Raw genomic sequence first — 11,622 nt, 5'->3', positions numbered from 1 at the left:
TTTTCCATTTGAGGAAAAGCAATATTATGCATAAAACAGCATCTGGAAGGGAGAGATGAGTGGAAATGACCTCCAAGTCAGCGGATGGAGAAGTCTTCTCTCATTTCTACAAAGGCAAGCGAGCAAAATGTGTGTGGTCCCTATGTGAGCTCATTCTCCCTCCACATTTAAGCTTTTACCCTGGTATTGTAGACCAGAGCATTGTGAGATTGAGCATTATTTAACAGACATTTGTCCACGAGGTAGCGACTATTCCTCAGCATATTGCAAGACACTGCTATGGCCAGCCTGTGGATGAACGGCCTGAGAGGCCTCAATAACAAGGGTTATTAGTGGTCCAGAAGGATGAATCCTGAATCCCCAAACAGTTCCCATGTGGCATAACTAGAGTATATATATACACCTATATATACCTATGCCAGGCTTGATTCAACTATCCTGATTGCACCACTGTCTTCTTTGATCATAAGGATGACAAACACTAAATATTGAGGATAAATACTACTGAAGAAAATCAGTCTTACTTCATACATACAATTAGTATTATTGCCACCAACTTAAAAAATGGTAATTTGATGAAGATCTTGAATTTGATTCAAGTACCACTAATCACATTTAACAAGAAAGACCAGATGTTTTCAGAGATAAATTACAGCAAACAGACTTCTACTTATTATGCAATCTTTTCCATGCAAGTTCTATAAAGTTTCAGTTATTTTATTCCAGCTTCTAAGGAAACAAGGTCACTTCCCTTCAGTTGGTTTTGTAGATTTTTTAATCTGATCAGATTTTCCCCTATTCATCCAAAATAAAGGTGGTAATTTTAAAAAGTTAGTTATATTTTCTGACAAAAGAGCTATTAAGTGTAATAACCCTTTGTAATGCCACAACTCTTCAACAAATACTTGCATGTGCCTTCAAGTCCTGTAGGTCCAAAGTAGTCTTTAATTTTTTTTTTTTTACTTCTAGAACACATTTAGTGACCAGGTTACAAACTCTTTCCTCAGGCATCCTCTGAAGAAGACTGTCTTTGCAGTCTGTGTATTACCCTGGAAAAGAAACACAGCAGTTACAGAATAGCTTTATTACTTAAGCATTTCAAGGCCTTTTCTATCACAGTACTATAATCATAAAGCTGCTTAAGCAAGTAAAGTTGCCCAAGTGGATGAATATTTTCCATTTCAGGCTTTAGTGTAATACCACAAATGCACAACACATTTTATGAGCCCTGCCCCCACAAGAAAAAAACACTTATTTTTCCATGGTAGCTGAGTGAAAGCTGTAATAATAAAGATGAGTAAATTATATGATGCTCATTAACATTTAACACATGGTTACCACTTGAATTCATTGGTAGATAATGACTACCCAGTGAAATTGGGTGTTAATGCTCCCATAGAATAGATAATTAAACACTGGTTTTGTTGGCCAATGTTGTTGTCCTGATGTGAAATGGTAACCAAGACTGATAAAATGGCAACATAGTGACAAACTAAGGTCAGTAAACAGTACATTTTACTCCTTTATACAGTTTGTATCACAGACTGTGATTGTTTTCCAAGACGTTAAGCTAATCTGGCTATGTAGTGACAGAAAAAAACAGGAGTGCTCCATATATTTCCATTGGATATTATGACCCACCATGCAACAATAAAATAGATTTTGGCTGCGTGAACTGTGGCATTGCACAAAACCTGATCATGCCACTTGTTCTCCTGTATGCTTATGCAGGGATTTATATGAGAGAGCTGTGAAACCCTTGAGCAAACTGCATTGTCTCATCATCACAGGGCATTTTAGGGCAGAATTAATTTGCATCCTATTTTCACTCTTCATTCACAGCTCCTGCTAAATTTCATACAGTTTAACGTTTTCTTTAACATCTTTTCCTAAGCCTGTCCAGCAAAGTCCACAATACTTCTTATTAAAAAGCATTTTATAAATAAACGTAAAGCTAAACTGCCTTTCATTTTCCAATAGTAGAGTGTCTTGGATGTGTTTCTTTTGTTAAACATCCAAGTAAATAACAGAAACAATTTTAGACAGAGCAGCATTAATAATTGCACTGATCACGCTGTGATGGCTCAACACCTCATTATTAAAAGTCGAGTTCCAGACCATGTATATACATAAATCCTATATATATGAATTACAGCTGCTTCAAAGTCTTACATGTTTTCATGTATGATTCAAAAATGACTCTTACCTTCATCTCCATGAAGGCACTGTGTTAACTAGACTGGCTTCATCCACTGAACAACGGAAAGATCTCTGAGGAGTTCTCTCTGCTTCAGCCTGCCTACACCTCCTCCAGTAAGACATGGCAAGTAACAGCCTGCCAACTGTTTCCAAGTGAATTGCTTTTTATTAGCCTAGTAGAATATCCCACTGATTTTCTTGTATTTGTTTTGACTCATTTGGTATTTTAGAAAGGAAATCACCAGAATAGTACATTGGAACTGAACAAATATTACCCACTTTTAAAAAAAAACAGCCTAACTTCACCTACACAGAGGCAAAACCCTTCACATATGATGAAAACTGAGGTATATTGGTATCAAGTGGAAAGGTAGCTGACAGAATGAAATGTGATCATTTCCATAACTTTATTAACAGTCTTGGTGGACCCAGAACTTAACAGGCCTGTCAGCTTAGCTGACATTTTAGGCTGATTTTATGCTCTGTAATACTGAAATTATCCTTAATTTGGACAAACATAAGGTGCTGACTCAGTAGTTCTATTCTTTAGCTTAAGTTTCAGCTAGATGGAGGTGCTTGTCAGCTGAACATTGAAGGATGTGCCAAAATAAAGAGTACCGTTTATTTATGTAAATGGCCAATATGTCATTTTAGATCCTAAAAGAAGGCGAATTTAAGCAAGGCTTCAAGTAGGAACGATATTTTACAATGGGACCAATCTTCTCGATCTCACTTCTTGGGCTGATACATGCTCTCTATCCAACCACCTCAGTTTATCCACCCCCTGTCTGTGGAAGTGTTAAGGGTTATGTATATCCTCTAACTTCCTTCATGATTGAAAATCGTGTAATTACAAATAGCAATTTGCATAAGCTCCTGGGGGGCTGCACACTCCTATTGATCTCCCAAAACACTTGTAAGTTTATTTCAGTTACTGTTGCTCTCTCGAGTCTCCAGACACCAGCACAACCACAGTGGATTTGATCAAAGCTCCATCTTGTACTGTATGACATTTCCAACTGGGCTAAATGCTTCAAGAAGAGTGAACAAGCGTGTTGTGATACTTACCATGCAATTCTTGGCCTCCCGGCTTGCAGTTACCTTTTTCTCTGGGCTGTAGGCACAACTAGACATCTCTGACCATCATTTGCAGCTTCCTCTGGACACTGTAGCAGCACATTCATGAATTGTTTTCCACTTCTGCTGCTCTCGAATTTAAATGTTGACAAACAGTTGCATTTCTCATCACTTTCTGCACTGGTTACCAAATTCTGTTATTATTTGACAACTGCTAACAAGAATAATTGTTCCTTATGCATCTTCTTCATTTTATATATGATTTTGCTTGGCTCCACAGCACCCTGTCCCCCACTTGTCTAGGTCCCAGGCTGCAGGGTTATTTAACCTCCTTTTTTATGAAGAAGTCTATTTCTTACCACTGATTGCAGAGGGAGCTTAGGTATCTAGCTTAGAAGATATAATTCACTTTTTAGACTACTGAAGAAAGATGAGATGAATGCCACTCAGGGTTTCTACGCACTTTTTTTTCACTGTGTTCTGCATTGTCAAACTCCACTCACCTCTTTACTCTGTTTTCCTGCTTTTGTTTCTCTTGCTCTGGCTTGTGAATTTTTCTGCAGTGGTTACATTTCTCAGTGTTCTTACAGCATTTTCCAAATTCTGGACATCATTTGAGCCTGCATGTTCTCATCTTTTGTGCACTTTGTTTTTGTGTCTTCTTGCTGTTTGATCTGAGTATTTCTACTCTACAGAATCTGTTTTCCAGCTGCCTGTCCCACTGCTCAATTGCCTGGTGTACCCACATCTTGCTTTCCTTCTTGTACTTTCAACCTCTCTTAAGTGATTTCTGCAGATTAATGCAGACTGACATAAACTTTGCATGTGCTTAAGTCTGCATCTTCCAGAAGTCCTATCTGTAGTTTTGGATCTTTAATTCCAATTACTATCTGATCTGTGATAATTAAATCTGGCAAAGTGCCACAGTTAACATGGTTCTCATTAATGTAGGGTCAGACAGGAATTCCTCAGAGAACTCTCCCTGCTTCTGCAATTTCAAATGAAGTCTGACCTTCCAGAGATTTAATTTTTTTCCTGGGCATGCAATATACCTCAAGCCTCCTCACTTTTAGATTTCAAGCTATCATTCTAGTTTGTCATTTTATTATTAATAAATATCAATAAAAATCCAGTAAAATAGAAGGATATATAATAGATAATGGTTTGTTTCTGGTTCTAGTCCTCTTTAATATTTCATTGGGAACCTAGGTGCCTAGGTGATGGAAAAGAAAGGCTTATAAAATTTACAGACTATTCGAAGAGAGAGTAGGATGACAAAATAACCAGAAGACAGGATTAGGAATTTATTTTGACAGACTGGAGAAATAGTACGAAAAAATGTGGCATAATAAGAACAAATACAAGATTTTACACTCATGAAGGAATAATCAACAGCAGAAGCACAGCTGTAAAACAAGCTGTTAACAGTTCTTTGTGAAAGAATCTTGACATACATGTGGAGCTAACATGAGTCAACTGTATCATGCTGTTGTAGGACAGGCATACAGCATATTGAGATATATAAACAAAAATAAGAAATGTTAAGTAATTCTTCAGTCAATTCAGCATTGCTACAGCCTTAGCTAGAATAATGTGTCCAGTTTTAGACACAACACTTGAGGAAGACAAAAGAGACTGATCTGAGATTTAGAAAATCTGATTTAGAGCAAAAAGATTGAAAATGGTCTTGTTTTGACTAGAGAACAGAAAACTGAGGGAGGACATCATAATAGTCCCTAAGAAAGTAAAAACTGTTTCACATTACTCTGTAAAGAAGCAAGGAAAAAAATCTGTTTTCTGGGTTCATGGACAAAAGCAAGATGACATGGATTTCAGCTACAAAGGGATTCAGGCTAGCCGCTAGGAAGAAATTCCTAGAAATAAGGAGAGAGAGAAAGAAGAAAATGTGTGAGGAGGTTATATTGTTTCAATTACTCAATGTCTTTACAAGCAGATTAGACAAGCATATGCACAGATTCTTCTGAGGGATAAAAGGGAAAAATTAGAATCACCATATAACCTCTGCAAATCTCATCCAACCCTATTTTTCTATAATGCTGGGATAATAGTCAAGATCAAACAGTCACTTTTTGTGTCTGTCTTTCATGTCATTAAATCTAACTGTTCATGTGCATGTTTTTGTTCTTGCCGGGATCTTCTTCCAAGGCTCTGCAGCAATGCTGGAGAGCTTCAGTTCTCTATGTCCCTTCTTGCCTGAGAGTCACTCTCTCTCTGCCTAGCCAGATCAGGCTGCCCACCTTTTTCCTAGATATGTTAGTCTTACAGGCTTACCCATTCCTACCAGCCTGACACTGGCTTTTAGGTGGTTCATCACCGCTCTGAACTGACAACCCAGAATTAAACCTTGAGGATTCGTAAGGGATAAGATTCATAGTAGCAGCTCCACAAAACAGAAGTGGACAGGGGACTCCCTACACCTCTTGAGAAACGCTGTGCAGAAGATAGGACTGAAATCACATCCTTCTCCAGTGTTTGACTGTGTGACTCAGGGACTGGGAGAGGCTACTCTGCCTAATCAGGATTTAGAAACTTTGAGTGCAGACACCTATAAAATATTATTTGAAAGAGCCGGTGATGTCTTTTCTAAGATACTGATGCTAAAGCAATAGGAAGTGTTGCCCTCCACCCGTAACAACAGGCCCTTGGTAAGAGTACTTATGTAGAAAGTGGTGGGCCAGGATTCAATCCCCTCCTCAGCTAAAGAAGTGACAAATTCACATTTTGCTTCTTCTAGGAAGGAAGTCCTAGCCACTGGGATCGAAGTTTGGGGGTCAGAAAATGGAAAAAACTGTTTGTTTTATTCCAATGTCTATTCAATGCAAAAATGTGTGAGACAGAATCCAGGCATGAGTTGGAAAAAGAAAAGAAGCAAATTGAAATAGTACTGGGATCAGGGACCGGGTCCTAAGGCTTCCTTTTCTTCACTATGTGCTTGAACTGCCAGGCACCACACAGAAGGTCAGGGGCGGCTCTGCCAGCCTCCCTGATCCCGGTATTGAGCAGAGGGAAAGTGGACATCTGGGTGCTCAGGCTGGGACAGTCCTGAGTAACTGCAGCAGCAGAAATACAGCTACAAGGGAATTTTTAGGCCAAAGAGATGATTAATGATTTCAGGTGATCTCTGTGCTAGGTGGCTGCAGATTGTCCTGGTTTCGGCAGGGATAGAGTTAATTTCCTTCCTAGTAGCTGGTACAGTGCTGTGTTTTGGATTTAGCATGAGAATAATGTTGATAACACACCGATGTTTTAGTTGTTGCTAAGTAGTGCTTACACTAGTCAAGGACTTTTCAGCTTCCCATGCTCTACCAACTGAGAAGGCTGGGGGTGCACAAGAAGCTGGGAGGGGGCACAGCCAGGACAGCTGACCCAAACTGGCCAAAGGGATATCCCACACCATGTGACGTCATGCTCAGCATATAAAGCTGGGGGAAGAAGAAGGAAAGGGGGGACGTTTGGAATGATGGTGTTTGTCTTCCCAAGTCACCGTTACACGTGATGGAGCCCTGCTGTCCTGGAGATGGCTGAACACCTGCCTGCCGATGGGAAGCAGTGAATGAATTCCTTGTTCTGCTTTGCTTGCGTGCACGGCTTTTGCTTTCCCTATGAAACTGTCTTTATCTCAACCCACGAGTTTTCTCACTTTTGCCCTTCCGATTCTCTCCCCATCCCACTGTGGGGGAGTGAGTGAGCGGCTGGGTGGGGCTTAGTTGCCGGCTGGGGTTAAACCACGACAGGATCCTGTTTTTCTTGCATTACCATCTCAGCCTTTAGTGCCTAAAATTTAATTAGCTGGGACCTAAAACAAAGTCCTTTTAAGAATTTGAATTCCCAGATAAGGGCGCAATCACATTACATCTTGATTTACAATTTTCATTTGTTTTCATCAAATCAGTGGGTTGCACAACTGCAATGAAAACAATATTTTGCTTAGGTATGCTACTGACCTGGCATACCTGTTTGTCCCTCCATATGTAAAACTGGAAGAATCCTTTTCCTGAAGAAAAATTAAAGGTATGAGGACTTTGCATTATTGTTGATATGAGAACAATTACAGAAGCCAAATAGTAAATTAGTAGAAAGGAAGTTGCATTGATTTGGAAGAGTTCACCTATAAAGACATTTCCACATCAAATTAAGTAAGAGCAGTAGCTCATGCCTCCAAAGTGTAGCCTGAAAACAGGAGGTCATGCAGTGTTCTTTTGCTTTCTATATCACCTTATTTTATCAATGCTCTTTTTGCATGGTGACTTGCAGTATCCCAGAACTTTTGAAAGACGCGGTCAGTAAGGTTATATCAGCAACTGAAAACAGCAATAACCCTTGAAATTTTGAAATGTGAAACAAGGCTTATGACATCTACTGAAGTGTTCCTCCTGTTATGATAAGTAGGTTTATATCTGGTATGCATACAAAGGGATGTTGTCCCATATGTGCCACAAATCTGCTACATGTGAAAAAAGAATAGCTGATTCTGGATATGCAATGGTCTATGAAATGCTTTTTGTCATCCCAGGCACATTTACTCCCAGTTTTCAATCCTATTAGTGGAAATTTTAACAGTTATAGGCTTTTTTTTTCTCTCCCTGTTTATCCCACACCCACAGTTAGGTGTTTTCCAATTGTGGAAAATCCTCAAATGTACTGGAAATAGCTCAGGTTCTGGCAAACAAAAAGTAATCCTCAGAGACTGAATTTTCATGCATAGTGTACATAGTCCAATAAATTTGTTCATTGTCTGTGCAAAGAAGCTTAACAATGGCAGAATTGTTTTATGAAGCACATACCACATGTTAAGTTCATAACCATGGAGGTGTCAGAACCAGGGCAACAAGTCTAGGATAACTACAGTCCTTGCCAATCATACACATGTACCATGTTTTCTATACATGGATCAAATGGAGAATCTCAGGGTCTAATTCTTTCCCCTGTGCACTACCTCTATTCCCCTGCTTCAATATTGTTTAAGGCAGAACGTGGTCCCATTTGAGTAGTTTGCATTCATGTATGTGTAGTTTTTAATTAATACACACACCCTCTGCGTAATGCTAGTAACTGGTGCTGTTAAATACATTAATAGAAAATGTTACTATAATCCAGGTAAAATAAACACTGATTACATACAACATGCAGTATGTGAAATTCATTAGCGTAAAATCATCTCCAGACCAAAAATGACGTTGGGAACACCTTTTTATTTAATCTCTAACCACACACCAAACTTACTTAATTGGAGAGGAAAGTTTCATGTCACTCTATTGTATTAAAATTAACCTGGTCAGGTATAAATGTATGTAATCCTTCAGCACTGATGAATGTACATAGCTTGACATACTTCATCCTGTTTGCCAGCTAAAATGCGTAGGAATCGGTTCTCTCCCCAAGTGACAAGAAGATCATGCCATCTCAATAGCTTGTTATGTGAACACGGCGTTAAACAGCAGAATTTCATTAGTTCAGCAGTCTTCAAAGCAGCAACCTTCATTTTCAGTTTGGGGTGTCAAGAACTAAGATATGGGTGAATGGGTTTGTTATTTGTCGGTGTGCCATTTCTTTCTTCTGGCCTTTGTATTTTTATTTATCCAATGCTATTGAAATATACAATATCTTAGTGCTAATTTTAAATGGTTCTTTCTGACTTACATATCACTGTAAAGCAGATGCTGTAAGCAGTCATCATAGCCACGATGACTATAACCTCTGCTGGTTAGATATACTTGAAGGTGGCTTTTTCTAGAAAAGAGCTTAGAATCAAGAAAAACCATGCAGATGGGCATAATAGGGAAAAAAAATAAAACAAAAGAAAAGATCATTACTTTGTTACTTTGTCTCACTGTCCTACCTCCATGCTTTTTGACTTAGGTTATTAATCTTTTCTTTGTCTATCTGATAACTTCTTTCTCAGAGACCTGCAAACATTTGAAAGAACTGCACGATTTATTTCTTTTTTAATGCGGAAACAGCCAAAGCAGTCTTGGCCTCCTGAATCAGGTAACACTATAGTACCTATTTCTCCTGGGAGAGGTCGTGTTACTGGCTGCTTGGACGTGACAGCGGTACCTGATGGGTCCCAGCTGCCCATCCTCTGTCAGCAGGCTCTCTGACGCGGGCTACGCCGTTCGCAGTGCAGGAGATGTAAGCCGCTCTGACAGCGTGCCACTCTGGCAGCAATCAAATAAACCTGGCTTCAAGGCTGTCCATAATGATACCTAACTGATAAATCAAATTTTGATCTATGCAGGGCTGAATGGAAAAAGAGAGAAAAATGCTGAAGTTTTTACCTTACTAAATGGGAGGACACACCTGATCTACATCTCAGATTCATCTGCTCTACAAAATATAAAGCAAAAGAGTTACCTTTCAGGGCCTCATCCCTACCTAAAATTGGGAAGTGATGTTCATACATGTTAATGCACCAGAGATGAAACTCCATGTCTAATTGTTACAGTAAGACATCTTGTTACCACTTACCTGTAGTGCACACAGTGTCGCTACCCAGCCTTCTTTTGCTTTGAGTGCTATAAATGGCCACCCACATGGGCCTAGAAACAGCGTTACCAGCTCGTTTATGGTCCTCTGAGCTCATTAATGGCAAAATACGAGGCTTCCTGAGGGGTTGAGGAGTGCAGGTCTCTGCAGAAGACCCTTGTGCCCCGTAGTCCCTTTGTGGCAGCTGGGGGCCCGGGGCAGCCCCCCGGGCAGGTGGCCCTAGCCTGGCTGTCGGGGTCAGGGCTGGGGCCGGGGGGTCCCAGCAGGGCGAGGCTCTCAGCGTTACATGGTTCCCTGCCTCCGACGGGGGAAAAGGCATCTCGGCTGACTGCAGGCAACCTGTGAGTGGGGAGGAGCGATGGCAACATGCCCCCCGCACTGCAGGGACCCTGCGTACATGTTTGAGATGCGGTTGCAAGCAAAACAGGTAACTGAACCTCAGAAAGGTCGGTGTGCATTTTGTTCCAGTCCAAAGTACAACCTTAAACCTGCAAACGAAGGCAGACTTTGTTAATCAGTTTCTGAGTCCAGGGGACCAATGAGACAGAGCGCCTCCCATATCTGCAAACACGGAAATAAAAAATTTAATTGTTTACCCTCCTCCTGTTTTGAGATCTCAAAATAGCACAGCATCCATTCCCAATAATACAGCAACCCCCCTCCCTGCGACCAAAATATCCAGAGGCGGAAACAACTGGCAGCTTTTTCTCCCTTCCCTCCATTATTATAACTCATTCACTTCCTCTGGGAATCACGAAAGAGGAATATTTTGCTAGGATTGTGGAAAAGGGAATTCCAGCTTGCTGCACATGGGTCGGGGGGTCATCTCGCCCATCAGAAACAGCCCTGACAGTGTAGGGAGAAGGGAGGGGGCAGAGAGGGGAGGAAGGGAGTTGGTGCGCGGTGAAACACTGTGCCGAAGAGTTAGTTACTGGGGGCACAGACGTAAAATGATGCATTGATCCTCACACAAAATCTGTGCACGTCCTGAGGAGAGATCTTCTCAAAAAGCAGTCTGCAGGTAGCTGAGTCAAAAAAAACAAGAGATCAAAGGTGCCATTGGGAAAGTTATAAATTAAACTGTGGCAGTGAGTAAATTTTCAGTTATTTGCTTAACTGGGGAGCGGGAGGGACTCCTACTTTAACATCATATGAAATCTATGTGGGTTTTTTTTTCCTTTGAACAATGAAAAACAAACAAACAAAAATGTCAGCTTAACTTAGCTTAACTTCCGATTCAAGTTTGATTTTTTAAAACTCTTCAAAACCAGTCTAAAATTATAGATTCATTATTTTTAAACAGAAATACTATGAATAAAGTATGGAAACACTGCAAGTGGTCTAAAAACTCTAGATATTCAACTTTCTGACTCACCCCCAGAAGAAAACTTGTTGCTGAAATTTCACCAAATTCTGTAATAATTTTAGACCTCAGAAAATGACATTTTTGTGTAAGTAAGCAATTGCCTGAAGCAAAAATTAAAAATACATTTTCCAAAGCTAAACCATGAGAAGACAAAATATTTTTCATCCCTACTGTTTAAAAGATGAACTCTGACACACATCAAATAATCCATTAAAAAAAAAGAAGTTGGCTATGGACTTATGATCAAAGCTATTTGCACTGAAAACAAGAACACCAGCAAAAAGCAAACAAAACCAGTTTTAGAAGTGGCCACTGTGTCTTGGAGCCACTGACATTCCCTTCCCAATGGGCCCATAAATTAACAGCGTTTTACTCCTGAGGAAGACATAAAACACGAGCCATAATTGTTGCTCAAGGCAGTATCCCTTTTGACAGTGAGATACTGCTCAGCTTGAAATTTGGCACCAGCATGG

At 40.1% G+C, this 11,622-nt stretch overlaps 1 long non-coding RNA gene across 1 annotated transcript; it reads right to left on the bottom strand.

The window, feature by feature from the left end:
* Nucleotides 1-706: 706 nt before the first annotated feature.
* LOC143155931 (uncharacterized) lies at nucleotides 707-10,058 on the bottom strand. The gene is made up of 3 exons (XR_012994508.1): nucleotides 9,766-10,058; nucleotides 3,268-3,365; nucleotides 707-1,049 (listed from the first exon to the last, which is right to left on the bottom strand). It is a non-coding gene; the product is annotated as an uncharacterized LOC143155931 (long non-coding RNA).
* Nucleotides 10,059-11,622: the final 1,564 nt, after the last annotated feature.

The sequence above is a fragment of the Aptenodytes patagonicus genome, chromosome 1, assembly GCF_965638725.1.
Source record: "Aptenodytes patagonicus chromosome 1, bAptPat1.pri.cur, whole genome shotgun sequence".
NCBI classification, from domain to species: Eukaryota; Metazoa; Chordata; class Aves; order Sphenisciformes; family Spheniscidae; genus Aptenodytes; species Aptenodytes patagonicus.
This window is presented reverse-complemented; position numbering and strand designations above follow the sequence as displayed.